The 26,916-nt window shown below is 41.5% G+C and overlaps 1 pseudogene; it reads right to left on the reverse strand.

The window, feature by feature from the left end:
- Nucleotides 1-2,659: 2,659 nt before the first annotated feature.
- LOC142388029 (NLR family CARD domain-containing protein 3-like) overlaps nucleotides 2,660-26,916 on the reverse strand; it is a 483,074-nt pseudogene continuing 458,817 nt past the window's right edge.

A 26,916-nucleotide genomic window follows, 5' to 3' on the forward strand; every position in this document is an offset into this window, starting at 1 on the left:
ATGATTCAAGTTTCAAAGAAAACAAACATGTCAGGAGGAACTTGGAAGCATCCAGAGGTGGACAGATTGATCAGTTTGGCTGATTAATGGATGCTGATGGACGCTTTGACTAACTATCAGAATCAGTGGAGTTTGAGGCTGATGGTTGGGAGACCTCCCCCATCTCCAGCAGGAAGCTACAAAGCTGAAGTCAAGGAGGAGTCAGAGTGTTAAGTTCAGTGTTTCCGTTCAGTCTTTAAACATCCCAGCTTCCATCAGAGTCACATGATTTAGAAGCAGACAGAAACACAGCCGGCAGCAGCTCCACTGAGAGACTCATCTTCAGGAAATCTGGACTAATGAGCAGATCAGTACAGATGCTCGCTACCAAAGCAGAAACTAAAATATGTATCTTCTGCTGTTATTGGCTCATCCTGTTTTGTTAGTGATGATCTCAGCTCAGCAAAGAACACCATGTGAGCAAAGCATCTTCTCACACTGACAGTCAGCTGTTTTGCTGGAGTGAACCGGGCAGACAATACAGCCTCTAAATAAGGCATTATCTGTCTTTATTTCACCAATACTTTAAGACCAATGACTGAATGAACGCGTACTATTTCACTGTTAGCTCAGAGCTGTTGTTATTTGGGGCTTTCTATGCACGCGTCTAGTGGCGCGGCACGCGCCGATGATGTCATCCCCCTGTATTGTCTAAGCCCGGTTCACTCCCGTTATATGGATATACGTGGATCTCGAGTGATATAAATAGCGTCCGAAGGACGGCGACTTTCACCAAACTGTTATCGGTGAGTAGATGAACGTATTTTATGCCAGAAATAAAGTTCAGGTTTAAAAAAACCGAACTTCCCCTTTAAGGCCCTCGGCCTCTGGAGAAGTCACTCAACCTCCCTCCTTCATGCAAAGTCGAGTGTGTCATCACCCAGCAAGGATTGGCTCTTTTGGCCCTTCTGCCCTAAATTCCTCAGGTTTATCTTGTCTTTTTGATTCCCTTGTTCCCTCAATAAACCTTTAAACTCCAACTTAGCATGTGGAAATATTTCATGTTACTCTCCTCTAACCCAAGCCGAGCTCTGTAGCTGCAGCCTTTGTGTGTCACTCTTTTAAGATTTTTAAGATTTAAGATCAGATTTATTGGTCATGCATACATGCATACACACGAAATTTGTCCTCCGCTTTTAACCCATCCAGGTTGGCACCTGTTGACACGCACACGCACACGCACACGCACACGCACACGCACACGCACACGCACACGCACACGCACACGCACACGCACACGCACAGAGAGACAGATGCCAACCTGGAGCGGTGGGCAGCAATTCAGCGCCCGGGGAGCATGGGGGTACGGTGCCTTGCTCAAGGGCCCCTCGACCGTGACAAGGAGGTGGACTGACACCCCTCCAGCTATCAGTTCCACCAATTTTTGAGTGGCGAGAGTGGGAATCGAACCACCAACCTTCCGGTTATTGAATGACCGACTCTTACCACTCTGCAGACCGCCATGCTTTCTGTAGGACTGACAGACCTTTCTTCCAAGATATTAATACAGAAAGGACAACTTGTTTTTCTCTTACTTTGACTCACTTTAAAAAGTTTCCAGAAAGAAGTACATTTAAAAAGCTTAAACTGAACTTTGGTTATTTATTTATTTATTTATTTATTTATTTTCAGAGTTTCTCATGTTCAAAACGGACAGCAAAACTAAATCTACACTTCAGGACTTACTGTGATAGAAAAAATCTGATCCTTTATGCTCACATTATCATTTCTACTTCTGTGTAACTGCTTAAGTTGACGTATGCATGAGATTAATAGCTGCACTCTGGAGATCACCACTGACCGCTCTAAGAACTGAGTGTCCCACAGCCTGGGCGGTATCAACACCACTATCTGCTCCCCGCAGGACAGAAGGAAATGTCTCATGCATAGACGCAAGCACCCGTCTTCTCTGCCCTATAAAAGCTTCCTGAGAACTCTGCATCTCTGAACATTTGCATCACAGCTTCTGTATGTAAACGTTCTCTTGCTGCAGGATAATTAATGTCCTCTGCTTTTGAACTTCAGACCGTATTCCTGAGTATTCTTATTCATTTTCCTGACATACTGAAAACATGCAGTCATCATGACTGAGGAGTCTGGGGAGGAAATATCTCATAAAAACAGCAACATTTCTGTGGACTGTGGGGAGCTGTTGTTGGAGAGCTGTCTTTATCTGTCTGATAAAAAGCTGTAAAATATCCTTTTTTGTTCCATTTTAATATTAGGAGTCAGACTTGGTGAGCAGTACGACTTGCAGATCCTGATTTTAGTCATCTACAGGCATCTGTTTATAAAAGTCACTTGGACATGATTTTTTTCCCAGTGTGTTCAAACATGTCTTATTCACTTCCAGTAACACTTAGAAGGATTCTGTGTGTTTGGGAAATACATTCAGCTTCTGATTCACTAAAGGATCATGTGGCTTTGTCGCCCGTTAAATGGCAGCAAACCAGAGGCTCCACATCTGTCTAATTCACAGTCGCCTTCACAAAGGCTCAGGTTCACCTCAAACCAAACATACAGATATCATCACTCTGTTCCAGTGCAGTGAGTCCACATTTCAAGGAGGTTTGATGCTCACATTTAGAGGGAAAAACAGCTCATATTTCTGTAAAGTAGTTTACTTTGGGTATGTGATGGATCTGTGTTTGAGGACAAATCTACAGGAATGGAAAGGAGTTAAAGTAAAAGAGCACTTTGGTATTTCTTTAAGCTGTGTGTGTTATGTTTCATTATCAGAGTTATTTAAGCCAGATAATCAAAAGGCAGAACAGATCAACCTGTTTCATTGATCAAGGTACCTGGAAGCTGTTTTTAATCCATTTAAGCCAGAATTATATCAGCTCTCAGCTGAAAAGGTCATGAATCCTTACCTGAGTTTTTTCAGTCTGCAGTTTGGACTCTTCAGTCCAGCAGAAAGCTGCTTCACTCCTGAATCCTGCAGCTTGTTGTTACTCAGGTCCAGTTCTGTCGGGCTGGAGGACTGGGAGCTGAGAACTGAGGACAGAGCTGCACAGCTTCTCTCTGAGAGGTTACAGCCACTCAGTCTGAGGAGGAAATGAGATGGAAGGAAATAACTTGATCCATTAATCCATCAAACTACATTTGAATTTGATTAGTGGAAGAATTCTGTTTCCCTGTTTGTTTCTGTTTATATGTCCATGGAAATAAAGTAAAAACATAAAATAAAAAAAGCTAAATAGAGTTTTTTTTCTCTGTTAATAAGTAAACAATGTATTTATAAAGAAATATATCTATGTTTGTACGTACACAGCTTTGTTGGAGGCTTTGACCACTGGCAGCAGCCTCAGAAGAGCCTCCTCTGAAGAAGAGTATTTCTTCAGGTCAAACTCATCCAGATCTTTTCCTGATGACAGTAAGATGAAGACCAGAGCCGACCACTGAGCAGGAGACAGGTTATCTGTGGAGAGACTTCCTGAACTCAGGGCCTGTTGGATCTCCTCCACCAGAGAACGATCATTCAGTTCATTCAGACAGTGGAACAGATTGATGCTTCTCTCTGCAGACAGATCCTCACTGATCTTCTTCTTGATGTAGTCGACTGTTTCCTGATTGGTCTGTGAGCTACTTCCTGTCTGTGTCAGCAGGCCTCGTAGGAGCCTCTGATTGGTCTGTGAGCTACTTCCTGTCTGTGTCAGCAGGCCTCGTAGGAGCCTCTGATTGGTCTGCAGGGAAAGACCCAGGAGGAAGCGGAGGAACAGGTCCAGGTGTCCATTTGGACTCTGTAAGGTCTTGTTCACAGCACTCTGGTAGAAGACAGTCCCTTTGCTTGATCTAAAGGTGTTGTAGGTTGTTTCTTCTTCTCCCATGAGATTAACTCCAGAGTTGATGAAGGTCAGATGCACATGAAGAGCAGCCAGAAACTCCTGAACACTCAGATGGATGAAGCAGAACACCTTCTCCTGGTACAGCCCTCTCTCCTCTTTAAAGATCTCTGTGAACATTCCTGAGTACACTGAGGCTGCTGAGATATCGATACCACACTCTGTCAGGTCTGATTCATAGAAGATCAGGTTTCCTTTCTGCAGCTGCTCAAAAGCCAGTTTTCCCAGAGACTCAATCATCTTCCTGCTCTCTGGACTCCAGTGTGGATCTGTCTCAGCTCCTCCATCATACTTGAGCTTCTTCAGTTTGGCCTGAACCACCAGGAAGTGGATGTACATCTCAGTCAGGGTGCTGGGCAGCTCTGCTCCCTCTCTGGTTTCCAACACATCCTCCAGAACTGTAGCAGTGATCCAGCAGAAGACCGGGATGTGGCACATGATGTGGAGGCTTCGGGATGTCTGGATGTGGGAGATGATCCTGCTGGCCTGCTTCTTATCTCTGAATCTCTTCCTGAAGTACTCCTCCTTCTGTGGGTCAGTGAACCCTCTGACCTCTGTCACCATGCCAACACAGCCAGCAGGGATCTGATTGGCTGCTGCAGGTCGTGAGGTTATCCAGAGGCAAGCTGAATTGTCTCTGTATGAGATGTACAGCACACATATACTGGCCCTGCTCAGTTTATTAATAACCCAATAATCGACACGCATCATCATACTTTGTGACTATATTATCCTGTGTGTGACCCACATATTAATTTTTCACTGTTACATCTCAACAGGAGCAATCTTAACAGCCAAAAGCGTACCTGGCAGCAGGTGAAGGTAAAGTACAGAAACATATTTCAGAGTGGTAAGTAGCCTTTGAAGAAATGTGTTTGTCCAATAAAGAGAGCACCAAACTAGATATGGAACACAAGAAACTGAAAATAAAAAAGATCAAGCTAGAGATTATGAAACTGGAGAGGAGAGAATTGAAACATGTAAGAGAATTGAAACATGTAATAATAATTAAACAATTCAACACAACTTGAACTCAAACTTGTCATTATTGTACGGTTCATGCAAAGTGTTAGAAATGTGTTTTTTACATTTATATTCACAGTGGGGTGCCATGACCTAAACGTGTGGAAAGTTATAAATCATCTCTCTCCATTTAGCCTTCTTACACTTGCTCTGACTTAAACTGCTACTGTGTCAATGCTAAATTATGAAAAGAAGTTCTAACTCAAAGGTCACAACAATAAGGATCAATGGAAATATGTGTCCCTGTATAGGTCCCTCACTGTTTCAGGAGAAAGTGAGTCCTTTCAGGCACTAGAACCTGCCCGGACTCAAATAAGAAAAGAATTCAGCCTGAAAAGTTGTCTACAAGACAAAATGTATAAAATATGAAGTATACTATCAAATTTAAGATGGCTCTGTCAGAAGTTAGCCATTTAGCCTCAATGTTGGAAATGAAATGAGCTCCATCACAGATCATCTGTATGCTATCTGTAGGATAGAAGTCAATGATGAGGTTTCACAGGGCATAAATGTAACATTGCTCAGCATTACTCAAAGGGGTTGATGTGGTGTTTTTCAAAATGAGAAATCCAGTTCAGAGTCTATGGACAATTATGTATGTACCTGTACATTTAGGATATGGAAAAATTTTCAGTTTACGTAGTCAGCCTCCACGGGTCCAGCAGGGGCCTGGATGTGTGCATGGGTACAGTGTAGTGCACCAATAACATTAGGGAAGCCTGAGGGAGATGATGAACTTAATGCAAATACTTCAACCAGTAGGTTGTTTTACATTATCAGCTACTGTAAATGTGGAGCAGCAACCCTCCAATCCCTCTGTTAACTCAAAACCCATCCGTTCAAGTGTGCTTACCTCCAGTGATTGCTCCGTTCTGTGTATTTTTAATATGGTATGATGTTTTAATTCCTGCGTTTTATCTAATATCTTGTTTGTACAGTGTCCTTGACTGTTTTGAAAGGAGCTTTCAATAATTTGTATCATTAACATTATTACCTGTCCCCCATTTTTCTGAGTCTGGTCCTACGTGTGTGTAAATTGGATGTTTGTTAGGTATTGATTAGTTTTAATGAGTACCATGTTCTCTCTCATTTAATTTCATGCTCAATACGTGTGTATAGTTGCGTTTCTTTAGTTGCACTGGCAGCGACTGATTGATTTTTCGAGACAGTGAAAGTGGTGATATGATAACCACAGTTTTTGTTTCGTTTTTTAGACAAGACATGAGTTGCGGGAGCGCAGAATTCGAGGTGAACATTTCTTTCGGGAGTCTGTTTCAGCCAGTCGGACATTCTTTGAGTTGCAGCTAAGCTAAGCTTCAACTTTAGCCTGCCCAGGAGAAGGCTCGTTCAGCAGCATAAGTTACCATGGTTACTCAGCGGGCATTCAAATAAGCCACGTTCGTGGAACGGAACTCTCTCTAAGTTTAGCCAGAAGTAGCGAGAAAAGCAAGGCTTTCCGCTAAGCCAGCTTTGTGGAATATCCTTCTGATTGAGTCTAGTCCACCTCACTTCAATTTTGTGTCTGAAACACGAGAAAACCAGAGGGGTGGGGGTGTTTGTGCCATGTTCAGGGACAATATACCCACCCACAAGTTGTCATTTGAGGTTTTTTCATCATTTGAATATGTGTCATTCAAAATGGAGATAAAACAATCTTCTATACTTTATATCACCATTTACAAACCACCACAGAATTGTTTTATTGATGATTTTACTGAACTACTTTCAGTTGTGTGCACTGCTTTTGACTGTTTAGTCATAACAGGGGACTTGAATGTGCATGTGGATGTAGCCCATAACAAGGAAGCTAAAGAGCTCACTGCTTTCCTTGAAATGTTTGGTCTAACTGCATGTGACTAAGCCCACCCACAACAGAGGGCACACTCTAGATGTGCTCTTTTCAAGGGGTGTTGTTATTTCAAATGTGGATGTCGTCGATGTTGCTTTATCTGATCATTTCTGTGTTTTCTTCGACCTGTCTGTTACACCCAAACCAGCAGCTGGGTCTGCAGTTGTTCGGGGAAGACTCATGAATGACAGAACAGGGACACAGTTTATGGAAATGATTAGGTTTGAGAAGACCCCATCTTCTAATGTTGATGATGTGTTGAACTCTTACACATCAAGTCTCTTAAATGTTTTGGACACCATTGCTCCTGTCAAGGTTAGAATGGTTAAAAGTAGGCAAAGGGCGCCATGGAGGAAAGAAGAGTCGGTCAGGGCACAGAAAAGGGAGTGCCGGAGAGCCGAACGAAAATGGCGCAAGTCAAAGCTCTAGGTTCATTATGAGACTTACAAAGAAAAGCTATGTGTGTTCAAGCAGACTTTGCGTAGAACGAGGGAGAGTTATTTTTCTGAACTCATCAAAAACTGCAGTTACAACTCTCGTGTCCTGTTTGCTACAGTAAACAGATTAACAAACCCTCCAGTTTCACTGCCTTTAGAACTCATTTCTACATCCAAGTTTAAGGAGTTTGCAATATTCTTTAATGACAAAGTTCAAGGCATTAAAAATGCAATAATTTCCACAACACAAATAACTACTCTGCAGCCAGCTAGACACCTAGAGCTGACACATTTCACACCTGTTACTGACAAAACAGTCGAAGAGATCATCTGCAGTCTGAGATCATCAACGTGCTGCCTTGATGAGTTGCCCACTAGATTCCTAAAGTCTGTGCTGAGCAGTTTGTTACCACAACTCGCTCATCTCGTCAACATCTCACTCCAGACTGGAACATTTCCAAAGGCCTTAAAAACTGCTGTCATTAAGTCCATTCTAAAGAAGAGCAATCTTGATGCCACAGTACTGAACAACTACCGGCCCATATCAAACCTGCCATTCTTAGGCAAAGTCCTAGAAAAAGTTATATACCAACAGCTTAGTGACTTTCTCCTGTCTAACAAGATTAAGATCTGATTTATTGGTCATGCATACACATGAAATTTGTCCTCCGCTTTTAACCCATCCAGGTTGGCACCTGTTGACACACACATGCATATGGTCACACACTCAGAGACAGATGCCAACCTGGAGCGGTGGGCAGCCATGAAGCACCCAGGGAGCATGGGGGGTACAGTGCCTTGCTCAAGGGCACCTCAGCCATGACAAGGAGGTGGACTGACACCCCTCCAGCCATCAGTTCCACAAATCTTTTTTTTTTTTTTTTTTGAGTGGCGAGAGTGGGAATCAAACGGCCAACCTTCCAGTTATTGGACGACCGACTCTAACCACTGAGCCACGGCCGCCCCAATGCTTTTGAAACTTTCCAATCAGGCTTTAGGCCCCACCACAGCACTGAGACAGCTCTGATCAAGGTGACAAATGACATCCGCCTGAACACAGATGCAAGTAAAGTCACAGTCTTAGTTCTGCTGGACCTGAGTGCTGCATTTGTCACAGTTGACCATGCGATCTTATTACAGAGGTTAGAAGACTGGGTGGGAATCTCTGGTCGTGCTTTAAACTGGTTCAAGTCCTATCTGGAGGACAGGAAATATTTTGTTGAAATTGGTAACTGTGTCTCAGACCAAATGGCTATGACCTGTGGGGTTCCCCAGGGGTCAATCCTGGGACCCGTATTGTTCAATCTGTACATGCTTCCACTAGGCCAACTAATACGCAGCTATAATGTGTCCTACCAAAACTATGCAGATGACACTCAGATCTACGTGTCACTGATGGCAGGAGAACACGGGCCTATAGATACATTGTGTCACTGCATCGAACAGATCAGTGTGTGGATGCAAAACAATTTTCTCCAGCTAAACTCAGACAAAACTGAAATCATTGTCTGTGGCCCACAGAAACAAAGAGAAAGTGTTATCAGTCACATTGAGACTCTCTCTCTAAAACCTAATAATCAAGTTAGAAATCTCGGGGTAATATTGGACTCAGACCTGAACTTTAACAGCCACATTAAATCAGTAACATCGGCAGCTTTTTACCATCTAAAAAACATTGCCAGAATCAAAGGAATAGTGTCTAAACCAGACTTAGAAAGACTGATCCATGCGTTTGTCTCCAGCAGGTTAGACTACTGTAACGGCCTGCTCACGGGGCTCTCTAAACGGGCTGTAAGACAGTTGCAGTACATCCAGAATGCTGCTGCTCGAGTCCTGACTAGAACCAGGAAATACGACCATATTAGTCCAGTACTCAGGTCTCTGCACTGGCTTCCTGTCGCTCAGAGAATAGACTTTAAAACAGCTCTGCTCATGTACAAGTCTCTTCATGGTCTAGCGCCAAAGTACATCTCTGACATGTCAGAGCCATATGAACTAACTGGGACTCTGAGAACCTCAGGGAGGGGTCTCCTGCTGGTGCCCAGAGTCAGGACTAAACAAGGTGAGGCCGCGTTTCAGTTTTATGCTCCTAAAATCTGGAACAGCCTTCCAGAAGACGTGAGGCAGGCCTCAACTCTGACAATGTTTAAATCCAGGCTGGAGACTTCCGGCTTAGCAACTGATGGAGTAAGACATGCCTGCGGGAGCTCCTGAGAAACTCTCTTAAATGAACATATAGGGCTTTTTCGCGAACTTTATATTATTACATTTTGACTCCACAAGCTCCTTGCGACTACATTACGTGCCAAAATGCCAGCAAAACAGAAACATGCTAACAACTCGGCGGCTACGCTAACGAAGCCTACACCTACGGCTGTACCCCCTGGGAGTGATGCGGCCACCCCTCCAGAGGAAGCTACCACCGTTTCGAGCATAACTTCTGCGGACTTCAAGGCTGAACTCCTCGCCGCTCTTCGAGAAGAGATGGTAGGCATTTTTAAGACGGCAATGACGGTTAACTTTGCTCAGGTGAAGTCCGAGCCGCAGAGTGTGAAGGCAGAGCTAAATGCTAACATGGCGTCTTTCCGATCGGAGGTGGATGGTCTTAAGGTAACTGTGACTGACATGGAGGGCTCGCTGTCGTCATGCACTGACGATGTGGTTTCACTCAAAAGTAAGGTGGACAAACTTTCGGCCCAGGTTGTTGCTCTTGACGGTAGATGTGAAGATTTGGAGGCGAGGTCTCGCCGTAACAACATCAGGATAATAGGACTACCCGAGGAACACGGCACGGTTGACGCGTCCACAGTTTCCACCTTGCTGAAAGACGCTCTCGACATAGGAAAAGAGCTAGTTGTGGACCGTGCGCATCGATCCCTACAGCCTAAACCAAAACCCGGTGAGCGCCCCCGTCCCATAATAGCACGTTTACATTACTATGCAGACTGTGCCGATATCCTGCAACGTGGCAGAACCCAGCGGCAGTTCAAGGTGAAGGACTCGACTATCTCCATCTTCCCAGACTACACCACACGCACAGCCAAAGCCCGTGCAGCCTTCAGTGACATCAGACGCCAGCTCAGGGGCATTCCTGACATAAGGTTTGGGCTGTTACATCACCAGAGTCACCAGAGGGGATGTCACAAGTGAATTTACATCGCCTAAGGAAGCCGCAGCTTTTGTGAAAACACTCAAGTAGACCTGGGTTTGTTACTGCACAGTTATTGAAGCGCAGGTTTGGGTGTAGGTGTCATTGCAGTTAAGTTACTTAAATAAAAAAAGTAGTGCTGAAAGGTTTTTAACAACACGGTCTACTAAAAGGTTTTGAATAATATACCATTACTTTAGACATGTTCAGTTAATTTTTATATAAATGGCACCTTAACCCCTATTGCTCTAATAACCAGTCAACATGCGTATGTATGCACAGATTTCCTAGATGGTTCTGAGTCTTGTGTTGTTCAATACTTAAGCCCTATCTTTAACTATACATTTTTTTTTTTTTTTTTTTTTCTAAATGTTTCCGGGAGCTCCGATCAAGTCGGAGCAAGGTGACGACGACTCTTTGGTCCAAAGCCGTGAGTTTGTTCTTTTGGTTCATGACTCCGTGTGGAGTTAGCACTGGTATCCTATCATTTGGGGATGGGATAGTGGTAGGTGCTCTGGGGGGAGGGTGTGGGATTTTGGGTGAGTTCGATAAGTCAATTTATTTTTGTTTTTTGTTTGTTTTTTCTCTTCCTTTTCTTTTTCCGCTTTATCCCTGGAGTGTGGGGTTATCTTAATTCCCATTTCGTATGGGTAATGTCTCAAGTTCAAATGTAAGATTTATCAGCTGGAATATTAAAGGTCTAGGGGGCGCTGTTAAGCGATGTAGGGTGTTCTCCCATTTGAAGCGCTTGAAACCTGACATTGTGTTTTTGCAGGAAACCCACATGAGGAATTAAGATCAAGTCAGACTGAAATGTCCCTGGGTATCTGAGGTATTCCACTCTAGTTTCAACTCAAAGGCCAGAGGGGTTGCCATCTTGATCGGTAAATCTGTCCCATTCACCCTGACTAATATCATTTCTGACAGCGATGGAAGATATCTGATAATTTCAGGTACTTTGTTTCGTGAGCCTGTCCTATTAGTTAATGTATATGCACCAAATTTTGATAATCCTTGTTTTATGAACAAGTTGTTTAAAAGCCTGCCCTCTCTGAGTGACTGTTTTTTTATTCTTGGAGGGGACATAAACTGTGCTATTGACCCTCAATTAGACCGTTCTAAACCTGGCTCAACCCAATCACTAATGGCCAAGGCTCTTTGCAATTTCATGTCTAGCAATGGCTATGTCGACCCCTGGAGATTTCGTAATCCGAGCAGTAAGCAATACTCTTTTTATTCGCATGTGCACAAGACTTTTTCTCGCATAGACGCTAAACTTATACCAAAAGTAACAAATGTCACGTATCACCCAATTATTGTCTCAGATCACTCACTCAGATCTCCTCCGGACCTCGCTATCCCACCCAGTGGCGATTTAACACTTCACTTCTATCAGATGACAAATTTCATAAGTTTATTACTCGTGCTATAGAGGATTTTACTGCTCTTAACCAATCTGATTCGGAACCGATCTCTAAAGCACTACTATGGGAATCCTTAAAAGCATATTTGCGAGGTCAGATAATTTCATACTCTGCACACATAAGGAAATTAAGGACCTCAACTATTCAGAAACTCTCATCTGACTTAGAATCAGTGGACCAACAGCTTGCGACCACCCCATCTGACGATCTTTTAAAGCGTCGCGTGACCTTACAAACTGAGCTAGATCTTATCACAACTAACGAGGCGGAGCACCTGTTGCTTCATTCCCGTTCCAAATATTATGAACATGGCGACAAGTCTGGTAGGTTGCTAGTTCACCAGTTACGTCGTCAAGCAGCTTCGCGTCTAATACCTCGCATTAAGGATGGATCCGGAGCCTTGCAGGAGGACCCAGATGTTATTAACTCTGTCTTTTCGTCTTTTTATGAATCCTTGTACAAGTCTGAAGTTTCATCAGATTCGGCTGATATGCACAGGTTTTTAGACGAACTTCAGTTTCCTTCCACAAATCCAGAATTGGTTCAACAACTAGACTCTGCTCTGACCATTCAGGAATTAAACTCAGCTTTACAAAGCATGCAAACTAATAAAGCCCCGGGACCAGACAGGTTTCCGGTCGAGTTTTTTAAAGCTTTTCAGGTCAAACTTACTCCATTACTTCACTCTGTTTATTCTGAATCTTTATCACTCGGCTCTCTTCCCCCTACATTGAGACAAGCCTCTATTAATGTTCTCTTAAAAAAGGACAAAGATGCTGATATTTGTACCTCCTATAGGCCAATCTCCTTAATGAACGTCGACACAAAGATTCTTGCAAAGGCCTTGGCCGGCGACTTGAAAAGGTCCTTCCAACAATAATTTCTAAGGAACAGACTGGCTTTATAAAGGGGCGTCAGCTCTATAATGTTCGCACTTTGCTTAACATAATCTACTCGAAAGAAACATCAACCGCACCTGAAGTAGTGATATCGATCGACGCTGAAAAGGCGTTCGATCGAGTTGAATGGTATTATTTATTTTTAGTCTTCGCTAAATTCGGATTTGGTGAAATTCTTATATCATGGTTACGCCTTCTCTATACACTCCCCTGTGCCAATATTACCACTAATAACACTCAATCCGGTTATTTTTTAATAAATAGAGGTTGTAGACAGGGTTGCCCCCTTTCTCCTCTCTTGTTTGCACTTGCAATAGAGCCATTGTCTATGTACTTGAGGACCTCTCTCATCTTTGATGGCATCACCAGGACTCACACAGATTTGAAATTATCGTTATATGCCGATGACCTGCTACTTTACGTCACAAATCCAGTAGGAGACTGCCCCGCCATTATTTCACTCTTTTGTAGATTCGGACGGTTTTCAGGATATAAAGTTAACGTTGCCAAGAGTGAATGTTATCCTGTCAATAAACTAGCGATGCAACTCTCCCAGTCAGACATCCCTTTCAAATTGAGCCCTTCGGGATTTAGGTATCTTGGGGTTAACATAGCCAGGTCGTTCAAATCTCTTTATTCTGAAAATGTATCCCCCCTTTTAGCCGAGATTAAAGCGGCAGTAGGCAACTTTTTTTTAGTCATATTAGCTTGAACTGTCATGGGATTCTGGAAGTAGAATATTAAATAGGCTGTTTAGAAAAAATAACGAAATCTGTAGCTCCCTCTGAAGCCTGTAATCATGCTTGCAAAAACCGAGCGCTCCCGGCTGTTTTTAACCAATCAAGTTAGGGTGGAGGAATCCTACCTGTCAATCACAGCTTGTGCACACGCTGCTGAGCGTGAGTCTGCCCCAGCTTGTGTGCGCTCACACTGGTGTGAACTCACGTGCACAACCTCGTCCACAGAGGGGGAGGGGTTTGGGGGGGCGATTCGGAGCTTGTTAGAGGTTGGGGGAGGGACCTGAAAGTTGTATCAGTTCGAATTTTCCGACTTTAGACTCGCAATTTTGAAAACCTGCCTACTGCAGCTTTAAGGCAGACTTTCAAAAATGGGGTTCCCTTCCTCTCTCTTTGATTGGGAGAATAAATACTGTGAAGATGAATGTTCTGCCAAAATTTCTATTTCTTTTTCAATGTTTGCCTATATTTTTACCAAAAAGTTTTTTTAAAACAGTTGACTCAATTATTTGTCATTTTTTGTGGAATGGCAAGATACCTAGAGTTAGACAAAAAGTACTTCAGAACTGTAAGTCTATGGCGGCCTCTCTCTGCCAAATTTTCAATTCTACTACTGGGCTGCAAACATAGCTAAAATTATACTCTGGTCCAAGTCAATTGATGTACCTTGGTATCAGCTGGAAGCACAGTCGTGTCCCCCAGTCTCTCTTTCTGCTTTACTGACCGGCCCAACGACCGCTAACCCCTCTGGCCTTGCCTTCAACCCTGTGGTTATTGCAACACTCAAGATTTGGTTTCAGTTTAGGAAACAGTTTAAATTTACTGCTCCCACAGCTTTAACCCCATTGTTAAAGAACCCTGTTTTTAAAACCGCGTTTACTGATTCCACTTTCTCCTTATGGCATGATAAGGGACTGAAATGTTTTGAGGATTTCTATGAGGAAGAGATCTTTTGTTCTTTCGCAGACCTGGTTACTCAATTCAATCTTCCACCCTCTCATCTTTTGGGGTGAACTCTTACAAGTTAATCCTTCAAAAAGGTCTTTAATCTCAAAAGTTTACAATTCCATCCAATCTTACGATGATCATTTATCCACCAACACAAAGGAGACCTGGGAGCGTGAGCTGGGAGTGATTTTTGATCAAAGCTGGTGGGAATCTGCACTTAAAGTCATTCACAAAACCTCTGTTTGTGCCCGTTTGACCTTAATACAATTTAAAGTTTTATTTAGATGCCATTATTCGAAAACAAGGTTGGCACAGATTTTCCAAAATATGGTAGATGTCTGTGACAGATGCGGAGGCTCACCCTGCAATCTTACGCATATGTTTTTCTCTTGTCCAGCTCTTACGAATTTTTGGCAAATTTACTTCAACACCATGTCCAAGGTACTCTCAAGGACTATTCACACTTCACCACATACTGGCATTTTTGGTCTTCCAGAAGACTATACCCTATACTCCGCTAAAGAATTGGAAGTAATAGCTTTTACCTCTGTAATCGCTAAACGCCACCTCCTTCTGAATTGGAAATCCAGAACACAATGGATCAAAGAGACTATGTCATTTTTGAAAGTAGAGAAAATTAGATATTCAAGTAGAAGAAACTTGAGCAAATTTTACAGTAAATGGCAACCATTTATGGATTTTTTTTGCAACAACATAACCCCCCCTCCTTTCTTCTTTTATTTATTTAATTTAATTTTTTTCTATTATTTATGTAATTTATCTGTTATGTTTATGCGGACAGTTTAATCATCTTGTCATAAATCCTTTTTCATTGTATAGTCTATTTGGCCTTTTTTTTCTGCAATCGTTTGTTCTTAAAACATAAAAATATAATCTGTATCTAAGGGTGTATACAAACATGTTTAATGATCACAGCATTGTATACCGCTATATGTAAGTGCCTATGTTACTCTAATTAATTAATTAATGATTATTTTTAATGTTTTTTTTATTTTTTATTTCTTTTTAATGATTTTATTGCCTTCTTGTGATTTTATGTAGCTGTAAAGCACTTTGAATTACCCTGTGTACGAATTGTGCTCTATAAATAAAATTGCCTTGCCTTGCCTTGCGGATCATCATTCTGTCTCACGGTTTGTCAGAAGTGACTTCTAGCCGAGCACAGTCTAGTACTCTATCTGTTGCTAATATAAATCTGTTTTTGTTCAGTTTCCGGATCTGCTTGTGTGCCAGCCTGCCAGCTCGCCTGCCATCCCTGCCATCCCCTCAAACCAACCTGCAGCTATTTCCCCTGGACCCCCTCTCCAGCCCATACCCCCTTGGACCAGAGCTCCACCTTCCCACACCTTCCTTTATAAATAAACTTGTTCTTGGTCAGTTGGTGTCATATTTGGGTTCCTAGCAGAGGCGTGACAAAATCAATGACTGTTAGAACGGAGCTGTTTGGTGTCTTTGAGTCTTGGTGTCAGGTTTAAATGGGCTGTAATGAAAATCAAATCCACACTTGCATGCTTTTCTCATGATCACTGTAAAGCTAAAACTGTCATATCTACTGTCATGTGGCACACAGCTAAAGAACACCTGAAAGCAAAGTACTTACCCTTTAGCAGGCCGATCCCGTTTCTCTTTGTGGATTATGGGAGGTTCCATGTGCAGGTCACTCTTCCTCCTGATGATAAAAATGGGTACAATAATCTTCAATCCTTCACACAGCAGTACAAAGTACTGTGGTGCTGTACAGTCCCCAACTAAATCAGCTAAACCCACAGATTATCAGCATTTCTAATTCCATTTTAAACCGTATAGCTACAGTTGGCTGAAGATGGTTCAGAACCTTCTTCATGTCTGAATGAGCACTCTGGGGTTTTTCTGAGAAAAAGGTTGCAGCGGCTCACTTATTCGTTTTTACTCCATAACATTTACATATCTACATATTACATACCACCTGTGCAGACAACAGGTGGTACGTGTGGGTTCCCATAATTCATCCCCCCTCACACTCAACACTGGATCCACTTAAGACTGTGTGCTGAGTTCCCTGCTGTACTCCCTGTACACACATGACTGTGTGTCCACATCAGACAGCAATGTCATCATTAAGTTTGCTGACGACACAGCCAGGTTAATCTCCCATAATAAGGAGGAGGCCTACAGGAAGGAGGTCATCCACCTGGAGAGCTGGTGCCGGGAGAATAATCTCCTGCGGAACACCAGGACCTGTCCTGGTCACTGCACGTTAAAAGGACTGTTAAAAAGGCCAGGCAGCGTCTGTTCCACCTCAGACGCCTCAGAGACTTCAGGCTCCCCCTGAAGGTGCTCAGGAACTTTTACACCTGCACCACTGAGAGCATCTTGAGTGGGAGCATCACCACATGGATGGGCAGCTGCATAAAACAGGACCTCTTGGCCCTTAGGAAAGTAGTCCGCTCAGCTGAGTGACTATCAGAACAACCAGTGGCGTGCACAGACATTTTGGGGGTCAAGTGCTCAGGGGGAGAAAAAGGGCACTTTTTAGCGCACGTGGAACACTATATTATAAAAAAATGACACGCACATGTTGAATGAAATTACACGTTGAATGCTCTAAAGCAGCATCCTCGTTGGTGCCATGTCTTTAAAGATGTTGATGACCTCGCTGTGATTTATCGCATGTCTTTTTCGATGGCAAGCAAGAGAAGGTCAGAGAGCCTTTCTTCACCACACAGGCTTCTTAGTTTACTTTTGATGATTTTCAGCTTGGAAAATGATCTTTCAACTGAAGCAGTAATGTTGCATATATTTGGATCATTTTGACAAAGGCAGGAAAGATCAGCTGGCCATTGTTTCCCCTCAGTATTGAAAGTATTTCTTGTAGGTTCTTTGAAGTAAAGCTGGAGTAGAAGACCTTTAGTTCTGTCTTCAGCTGCTTCTCATCTTCTCCATAGAACTCACAGAGAATGTGCACAGCTTCCATGGCTTCTGTACTTGGTGTGCCTATCCAGTTAGCATGTACAGTTAAGGGCTGGAATGACTCAATGATTCTTGATCTAGGGGTTCCAGTGTTCTCCCCTTTGAATCTCCTGTTCATCTCCTCAGTCATAATATCCAGGAAGGTGAAATACACGCTACTCCTATTAGACGAAGTAAAACTTTTAGGTGTCATAATTGACAATAAATTATCTTGGAACAAACACATACAAAGGGTTGTTACGAAAATGGGAAATGCATTATCAATAATTAAAAGATGTGCTAAGTATTTTACACACTTACTGGCCAAGCAAGTAATTCAGGCTCTGGTATTATCAAATCTGGATTACTGTTCTATTGTCTGGTCTTCTATATCAGGTGGTAATATAAGGAAATTACAATTGGTCCAGAACAAAGCAGCAAGAGTAGCTCTTTCATGTAATTGGAGAACAAATGTAACGAAAATGCACAAATCTTTAGGTTGGTTAAATGTAAGAAATAGGCTTTTGTCTCTAGCCTACTTATGTTTTAGCTCACTGGTTCATACTCATTCAACAAGACATGCAGTTGGAGGGTGTTTCACCTTACCTAGATCCAAGACAACAATGCAACGTTCAGTTATGTATAGGGCAATGCATCAATGGAACCTACTGCCTCAGAACATTACTCAGTTAAATATTCATGCATTTAAAATACAAATCAAAAATTATTATATGAATATCAACTTTATGTAATGCAGCTGTTTTTTTTCTTCTTTCTTTTCTCCTTTTTTCTTGTGCTGTCTGACGTTATTTATGTTTTGTAACCTTTAGCGATAATTTATGAGGAAAACACTTATGTATTGTTTGTGTTATTTCTTTTCCATGGTATTTTTGTTTTATCCTTTATGTATGTAGTAGGTTGTTAATTGTCAATTGGAAGGACCCTAGGAATATTATCATGTATGTCATGTTTACCGCCACTCTGTGTGGCTGATATTTGTATCTGTAAATGATTAATTGGAAGGACCCCAGGAAGAATAGCTGCTGCTAAAAGCAAAAGCTAATGGGGATCTAATAAAAACAAACAAACAAACTCCTGAAAAATGCCTCCACTGACTCAAACTGAGCACCTTGAGACACTGTTACTGCACAACAAAATGATTACACGTTGGGCTTAGAGGGCAAACGGTACGATTTTACTTGATCTGTATGTTACCTGGCTGGTGGGGCACGGGAGAAGAAGCCTGCCTGCGACCTGCCTGCTAAGCTGCTATGAGCTGCAGCAGCTGAGTGAAGCTGACACCCCACCCACGTGAAAAATTCAAGCAAATAGATTGATCGGTTAGTGCTCCGTTTGTGCTGCTTTGTGCCGTTAAAATTTTCGTTTGTGCTGCTTTGGTTTCTGAGATATTAAAGATTATTTTTTAGGTCATCCAAAGGTCACCATCCCCCCCATCTTGCTCCAAAACAAACCAGAGTAGTCTACTTTTTTAGTGCTCCGTTTGTGCTGGTTTGTGCCGTTAAAACTGGCGTTTGTGCTGCTTTCGTCTCCGAGTTACGTTTTACTTTCAGTTGATCACATGATTTCCCTATATTGATCAGGAGGCAATGAATTTCATCTCCTGCAGGTTGTAGTCATTCTGTTTTGTTCCAGTAAGTTCTTTTCGCCAATTTAGTCAGTGGGAATGTTGCTAAGGCAGGAGAGAACAGAAGGTAAGTTTGTTTTTTAAAATCCCTTTCTGCAAATAACAGTGACATTAGCCTGATAATGAAGTTATATGTATTTTACGGAGTCAGTATTTTTTTATTTAGTTTATTGATGGTTGGCAAGGAAATTGCTGCATTACCGTCACCGAATGTCACTCAAGGGTTATATGTGTTCATTCTGTTCTCTCCTGCGTTAGCAACATATCCGACAACTTCCCACTGACTAAATTGGCGAAAAGAACTTACTGGAACAAAACAGAATGACTACAACCTGCAGCATATGAAATTCATTGCCTCCTAATCAATATAGGGAAATCATGTGATCAACTGAAAGTAAAACGTAACTCGGAGACGAAAGCAGCACAAACGCCAGTTTTAACGGCACAAAGCAGCACAAACGGAGCACTAAAAAAGTAGACTACTCTGGTTTGTTTTGGAGTAATATGGTAATATCACTCCTCTGTTCCATTAAAAATTCACAATACCATATCAGACTTAGCGGGCAGATACTGTGTTGTACAGGGTTCGCTATTAGGTCAGGATATTAATTTGGTTTGTGTATATGGGCCAAACAATGATGATGCCTCATTCTATGACAATTTATTTTTGACCTTATCATCACTACATGGTGACTTCTGCTTAGCAGGGGACTTCAATTGTACTCTGGATCCAGCTCTTGACAAATCCTCAGGTATTGATGTCACACACACTCAAAGTAGGAAAGCAATTCAACACCATATAAATAAGTTTGGTCTTTGTGATATTTGGAGATACAATAACTTATCTAGACGTGAATACTCTTGTTACTCTGCTACTCATAACTCATACTCTCGTATTGATTATTTCCTTCTCTCTAAATCCCTTATAGAAAATGTGAATGACTGTGGGTACAAAAGTATTGTCATTTCAGATCATGCGCCACTGTTGCTCTCCTATACTGTCACTGGAGCTTGTAAAGGACCTTCAGTGTGGCGATTAAGCCCACGATGGATCCATGATAGTGGATTTTTGACATTTCTTGAGGCAAATATTGATATCTACTTTACAATGAACACCAATCAGACATCAGCATCAATTAGATGGGAGGCGTTTAAGGCCTTTATCAGGGGACAAATGATTAGCTATACAAGCAATATCTCAAATAAACAACATATAAAGCTGATAGAGTTGGAAAAAGACATTAAAGAATTAGAAGAAGAAATTAATATTCTCAATACGAATGAGACCAAACAAAAACTAGACATTCTTAGAGCTCAGTATAATGAGTTATCAGCAAATAAGGCAGCGTCCAGTCTAATGAAACTAAAACAGACATTCTATGACCAAGGGGAAAAAGCAGGGAAACTACTGGCCTGGCGTATAAAATCATTACAGAATGAAAGAGCAGTCTTTGAACTTGAGTCTGAACTAGGGAAACCAATTACTAACCTACAAGATATTAATAAAAATTTTCAGGCATTCTATTCAAAACTATATACATCAGAAACTAAAGAAACTCATCACTCACTTGACAACTTTTTAAACCAAATAGACATACCTAGACTGGATGATAATGCTCAAAAAGAACTTAACCTCCCAATATCCCGGTCTGAGCTATCAGAGGCCATTGATAGTATGAAAGGAGGGAAAACACCAGGGCCTGATGGCATTCCTATTGACATTTATAAAACTTTTAAAGGTATGGTACTTATTCCCTTATTAGATATGTGTGAGGAATCATTAGAGAAAGGTGAATTACCTCCAACGCTAAAGACTGCACTTATAACCTTAATATTAAAATCTGGCAAACCTTCTACAAAATGTGAGTCATATCGCCCAATATCTTTGATCAATAATGATGCCAAAATAATAGCCAAAGTTCTTGCACGCCGTCTAGAGAAGTATTTGCCATCTATTGTTGAGCCAGACCAAAATGGTTTTATAATGGGTAGACAAGGTTTCCACAATATCCGTAGGATGTTAAATATTATACATGTTAAAGAGGAAACATCTGATATGGCCATAATAGGTCTAGATGCTTTAAAGGCCTTTGATATGGTGGAACACACATACTTATTTGAAGTCCTTCAACGTTTTGGTATAAACAGTTATTTCCTTAACTGGATTAAGATCCTGTACTATGACTCAAGGGCATCAGTACTGACAAACCACATAGTGTCAAAACAGTTTCCTCTTTCCAGAGGCACAAGACAAGGATGTCCCTTATCACCTCTTCTTTTTGTATTAGCTATAGAACCCTTGGCTATTGCAATCAGAAATAACCCTGAGATAACCGGTATTAACATAAATGATATTGAGAATAAAATAGCACTCTTTGCTGATGACGTGGTTGTTTTCCTGACCAACCTGAAGCAATCTGTACCTGCCCTTTTGAAATCTATAGAAATATTTGGGAGTTTTTCTGGCTATAAAGTTAATGCAACAAAATCTACAATTATGTTCATGAAAAACTCAGAAAGAATAACCCCACCGCTATACACTCCCTTCAAGAATGTTAAGGATAGTTTCACATATTTGGGTGTTAAAATTACACCAACAATGGAATCATTGGTACCCAGTAATTATGACCCCATAGTCGAGTCTGTGACAGGCTCTATAAACAGATGGAAATTCCTGCCACTGTCTATGATTGGACGTATTAATGTTCTGAAAATGAATATTCTGCCTAAGCTTCTTTACCTCTTTCAAACCATTCCACTTGCTCCTCCTACTAACTTTTTTGTCAAAATGAAGCAGATCTTTTGTCATTTTATTTGGAATGATAGACGCCCCAGGTTACGTATGACTCTCTTGTATTTACCATATGATAGGGGTGGGTTAAACGTCCCTTTTCTCCAAGGATACTATTGGGCTGCACAATTGAGAGCGGCATCATACTGATTTGACACTACATCATTCCCTATCTGGGCGAGGATCGAGGAGAAGACAACCACCAAAATCTCTCTTAAGTTATATCTCCACTCAGCTAATCTTTCTTTTTTGAAAAAATTTACCCTAAATCCTTTTGTTAAAAATACAGTGATCGTCTGGCATAAGGTTTTGAACTACTTAAAAGAAAATGCTGCTTTATCCCAATTTACTCCCATTTGGGGAAATAGAAATTTCACACCAGGTACAAATGATCTTGGATTTAAGATATGGGCTAATAAGGGTATCAACAAAATATCAGATCTTTATGATAAAGATGTTCTTTTAAGTTTTATGGATGTTAAGCAAAGGTTTAAAATTGATGCCAAACACTTTTTTAAATATTTGCAGATTAGACATTTCATAAAACAAACTCAAAACTCCTTAAACATGCCTTCCCTGAACACTATTGAAATGATAGCTGTGAACTATTGTGGTAGACCTGGACTCATTTCTCGATTCTATCACAGTATCATTACAAAATCAATAGAGTCCTCAGATGATAAAAGACAGGCCTGGTGTCTAGATCTTAAAGAAGAAATAACAGATGAAGAATGGAAGCATGTATGCTTACAAAGCCAAGTTCAAACGATAAATACACGATTTAAGTTACTTCAGTACAAATGGCTGATGAGAACATATATTACTCCAGTAGTACAACATCGTATTGATCCTAACACACCTGATCTATGTGTTAAATGTGGTACACATAAAGGGACTCTATTTCATTGTCTTTGGGAATGTTACATTATCCAAGAATTTTGGAAGGAGATAATTATGACTTTGTCTAAGATCACTGATACACATCTTCCACTATGCCCTAAGCTTTGTATTCTGGGACTTTTCCCAGAAAATTGTACACTCAGTAAGTATGAGAAATCAATGGTCATATATTGTATACTTGAAGCTAAACATAAAATCGCTCTCTCATGGAAATCTATGTATAGGCCAAGTAAGCAAATGTGGGCTGAAGGACTCTCACACTGTATAGCCATGGAGAAATTAACATATTTGATCAAGGGGAAATATAACACATTTGTTAAGATCTGGGATTCGTTTATGGAGTTTTTGGAGGGAGGAGGTTTGTCGGAGATTATATAATTTCTTTTCTTTTTTTTTCTTATTCTGCTCATGTTATTCTCTTTACTTTCTTCACTAATGTTAATTTCCGGATTTTGTATCTACTTACTGTTGTGCTTGATGAATATGTCTGTTAATGTGCCTTTTTTTCTTTTCTTTTTTTCTTTTCTTTTTGTTTTTGTTGTCTTGTTTTTGTATGTGGTTGTTTGTTAATTAAAAGGAAAAAAATCAATAAAGATATTTGTCAAAAAAATATGGGGGGGATGGTGACCTTTGGATGACCTAAAAAATAATCTTTAATATCTCAGAAACCAAAGCAGCACAAACGCCAGTTTTAACGGCACAAAGCAGCACAAACGGAGCACTAAAAAAGTAGACTACTCTGGTTTGTTTTGGAGTAATATGGGGGGATGGTGACCTTTGGATGACCTAAAAAATAATCTTTAATATCTCAGAAACCAAAGCAGCACAAACGAAAATTTTAACGGCACAAAGCAGCACAAACGGAGCACTAACTGATCAATCTATTTGCTTGAATTTTTCACGTGGGTGGGGTGTCAGCTTCACTCAGCTTGCTGCAGCGCATCTGGTGCGCCCTGCTCGCGACCGCGCGAGTTCACGTGAAGGAGGAAGAGACATAGATGTCTGCGAGGAGGTGGTCATTTCGGGGCATTGTTTTCAGTCGTTTTTAATCGCTCAAGTTTTCAAAAGATCATTTCAAAACCGGCCTCAGTAAAATGTTAATAATAATAATAATAATTTTAAAAAAAACGAAGTTTCAAAAGGGCACTTTCGTTTAAAGGGCAGAGGTAGTGGTGCTTCAGCACCACCTGATGTCTATTGCTGCGTGTACACCAAGAGCGACCTACGCTACCTGGTAGCGGAGGTCGCTGGAGAAGCTTCGCTTGAGAATTTGCTTTGGTAGCTCGTGACGTCACATTTAGAATGTTCAATTCTTAAAGGCCCCGCGGCTGTGCAGCACCCCCGCGGAAAAGAACATGAGGAAAGAGAGGGCAGGGACACGAATAAACGTGTTGTTATTTACAATTTGTTATACAAGATATACATCACGTTACAAATGATGTAAAACTACATTAGGTACACCTGAGAAAGCAGAAATAGCAGAGGCAGCTGTGAAAATAAACTAAATTCGAAATAAAATCCGAAATAAAACTTAATTGCAGTGAGAAAGGTATGCGTGGGGTTACTACACTATTGTATTGAAGCATTTGACACGGCAATTGCAACAGTCTCAGGATTAAACGACTATTGTTTGGATAGGAACCAAAGTTTACACGGTTGTTTCCGCGAACCCCGCGGATTGTCGGACCCCTACAATCTGTGGGTTGTCATTGGTTTTCGCCGAAACGCGTCATAGCTCATTACCATAAAGTTAGCTTGAGTTTAATCGCTCGAATCCGCTCTGGTCGCTCAGGAAGCTTCGCCACTAGAGAATCCGCTCTGGTAGCCCAGGTAGCTCACCCTCCATAGAGAAATAATGATTTCCGGCGCCCAGGTAGCGTAGGTCGCTCTTGGTGTACACGCAGCATCAGTGTGCACGCCACTGAGAACAACTCTACCCGACCTGCAACACATTTACATCAAACGATGCAGGTCGAGAGCTGAGAAGATCCTCAGGCAGCCCCACCACCCCGGACACTCAAGGCTGAGTTATACTTCTTTTAACTGCCCTTGCGCTTGCGTCTTGCGTTTATGTTAATGGCTCGAGACGTTTATACTTCATTTAGCTTTGCCGGCGCTTGCGTGTGCTGCGTGGCGATTCACCGCCAGGAGAGCAGGTGGAGCAGCGGATTTTTTCAATGACAAGCCTACTATGATGAAAGGAAATTCACCGCCAGGACCTCTTCGAGTGGATTCATGCTTCTTCTTCTTGTAAATAGCCGGTATTTTGTCAGATTTTCAACACTTTGGCGGTCTAAACGACTACTTTCTCGCCTGAAAATGTTTCAAATGTTGCTAAAGTTGTATATTTACAGAGTTTATAGCTTAAGGGAAATCAGCTTTTCAGGCCGGCTGATTTCGGCTCGGGCAGGAGTGAAGTGCACTGTGTGTAAAAGCTCTGTATACTGTCAGATCGAGTATGCCGTTTTCAAGTAGTAGGCGGTTTCGAACACAGCCAGTGGCTTGCGCTTGCGTCTTGCGTAAAGTTTAGAAAATTGAGGTGACACACGCAAGCTCGCAATGGGGGGCTTGCAACCGCGCAAGGGCTTGCGTTTCTCCTTGCGTCTTGCGTTGCGTCTTGCGTTACCGAGTATAAACCAGGCTTCACTCCTCTCCCTGCTGCCTTCAGGCCGTCGGTTCCGCAGCCTGAGAACCAGCACTGAGAGGATGAGGAAAAGCTTCTTTCCCCAGGCCATCCGTCTGCTGAACACTGAGCGTTAACCCTCTGGGGTCTAAGGCCTTTTCAGAGACTTTGAGGCAGTTGTCAACACCTTGACATTTTCAAGTATTTCAACTAACTGTAAACATCTCTGCAAAAGTGACACATATGGTTGTATTCTGAAAAGCCTAACAAAAAACAATATGAGAGTGAAGTGAATGTAATACAAACAAGTTTTATTTAAATTGTGGGGAAACACAACTGTACAAAAAAACAAGTTTTAGAGGTCTTCAAACAGTGCAAGAAAACACACTATAAATATATCTAGCCAAGACTTTTGAAGGTTGAACCTTGTAAACAAAAGTGTTGGCTGCATAAAAGTAAAAAGTGCAGTCAGAAATGATTTTTTGTTTACACACAAACTGTAAAAAAGTTTTTGTAACTCCAGGCAGTGTCTCTGAGCGTTGAATACTAATTAGATGGGTGTGTAACACCCCTGATTCCCCCCACCCCCACCCCCCTGTCACTCTACATGTGATAATTGTCTGTCACTGGCAGGACATTGCTGCCTTCCCCCACATGCTGGCTGAATGGGGCGTGTTCTCACCTGTGAATAGCCACTCAATCACCTGGTACTTTACATGTGAATAGCGATAGGTGTGGCCTAGGAAGCTGCTGCAGTCTGAGACTACAGAAAATCCAAAGATTTCTGTTCACTCTCTTTAAAAAGGGCCAGCTATATAATTTATTTTAATAGATATATATATTTGAAAACTAGAAGTTTCAAGGTTTTTAATGGTGTCACATATGTTTGAATGACAAAAACTCACAGAGTTACAGATGTGTTTTTGGAGATGTGTCAAAAATGCCCACCGGTGGGCATTAGACCCCAGAGTGTTAAACTGGACTCCACTTCCACTTCTGTCCGTCAATACTGTTAATACTGTACATTTCAGATACCTTATACATTTTTTTTATTCATATTTAATTTTAATTATCTTTTTATTGGTAGCAGGACAAGGAAGAATTTCACTGCACATTGTACTGTGTATGATTGTGTATGTGACAAATAAAACTATCTTGAATCTTGAATATCTTTTTCAACACAGTCTGAACTTTAAAGGGCTGTTACAATCAGCTAAATCGGGAGGTTTATCTGGTTTTACATGAAAATATAATCCCTCCATCTTTTTCTCATACAGTATTTTGACCCCTTATGTTATAACTTAAATTAAAAGTCCCAAAACCAAAAAGATCAGATTTGTTCATATGATGTCCACACATCAGATATCCATGTGTTTAATATCATATACCTTTTCACATATGAACGCAGCTCACATCAAACACATGTAGGAATAAGGCATAACAAGCTGAATCTGTTAGTTTTTCCACAGTTGAAACATTTAGATAAAGCTCACCTCTTTGCTGAAGAAGGCTGTTCTTTAAACTCGTGGCTCTCCAAAGACACACAGCTGGGTTCAGGTTTACGTTTCCTATGGATCCTGACAGGAAAACATGTTCTTACAGTCAGTGCCACTTAGATAAGAAGGAGGGTGGGTTTGACAGTGTGGCTTCAGAACAGCA

The sequence above is a fragment of the Odontesthes bonariensis genome, chromosome 2 (assembly GCF_027942865.1).
Source record: "Odontesthes bonariensis isolate fOdoBon6 chromosome 2, fOdoBon6.hap1, whole genome shotgun sequence".
In the NCBI taxonomy this organism is placed as follows: domain Eukaryota; kingdom Metazoa; phylum Chordata; class Actinopteri; order Atheriniformes; family Atherinopsidae; genus Odontesthes; species Odontesthes bonariensis.